Source organism: Echinops telfairi, unplaced genomic scaffold (assembly GCF_000313985.2).
Source record: "Echinops telfairi isolate 266 unplaced genomic scaffold, ASM31398v2 ScPeMD7_7467;HRSCAF=8505_0, whole genome shotgun sequence".
NCBI classification, from domain to species: domain Eukaryota; kingdom Metazoa; phylum Chordata; class Mammalia; order Afrosoricida; family Tenrecidae; genus Echinops; species Echinops telfairi.
The window spans coordinates 14,084,725-14,085,807 of record NW_022111367.1 but is presented as its reverse complement, the minus strand read 5'-3'; positions in this window follow the sequence as shown (position 1 = coordinate 14,085,807).

Genomic DNA, 1,083 nt, shown 5'->3' with positions numbered 1-1,083 from the left:
TTTTTTTTTTTTGGTCAGGCATACCAGGGTGGACTTCAACCCTCAACCACTCAAGGCTTTCCACAACTTACCACAATTCCCGTTCAGAAGCTACCGACTTTGCAGACTATCTTCCTTAGTAACTTGCAAAAATCAAGTGCTCACTTGGTAATCCTCCTAAGGCAATAAAGCACCTTTACCTCCATTACTATACCTGATCATCACCACTCTGCCTCATAACGTGGGAGAACACAGGTGAGTGAGCTCATCAAGTCCATGGGAGAGAAACTGGCCAGTGACTACTTTTTTTTTAAAATACAGCTATCATGGGAAGCACTGTTAGCAGTAGAAAGCCAAAAAACAATGTATAGGTCAGTCTTACTTGCTTGAAAACAGACAAACATAGGGAGAAGCCTGTTTAAATAATGCAACTGAGTAATTTATCTGCTTTAGCAAAAAACAATTCTCTCCCGTAAAGTACCATGAAAGGTTCAAAACTGGGACTTCTTGAGGTTCTCGGACTAAAGTGTTTTTCTTTTTTTTTTAATGTACAATTAAGAACATATATGCTAACTCACACGATTGGGTAGGAACCTTAGAGGGCAGTGAATTTATGTTAACATGAGAGAAACAATTCAGCAACAGGAAGTTGAGAAGGGTTGTCATTGAATTGCACGTCTGCATGCAGTTGGATTGGTGTCTGTTTTACAGGACGTCCTCTCAACACAATGAGATGAACTCATGTTTAAAGGACACATGCTAACAGAGAGATAACACATTGACATGCAAGTAACTGCAGTAGAAGCAAATCTTATGGTCAGAATGTCTGAGATGAAATCCCCTCACAGATTCCATTTCAAGCTGTCCTTCAAATCAGTAGCATAAAATTTGCATTTAACTTTTATGCAGGGATTTTTTTAATATATAAAAGTTATATTTTAGAGTAAAGCCAAATTTTTGCCACAAAAAGTGTAAGATGTTGCATGAAATTTTAAATCGTGAATGAATTTTCATGACATTATTAGTTTACATGTATTCATAGAATACAAGAAAGGTCAAAACTTTGTCAACATAACATCCTTTCACATACGTGATTAATAACAA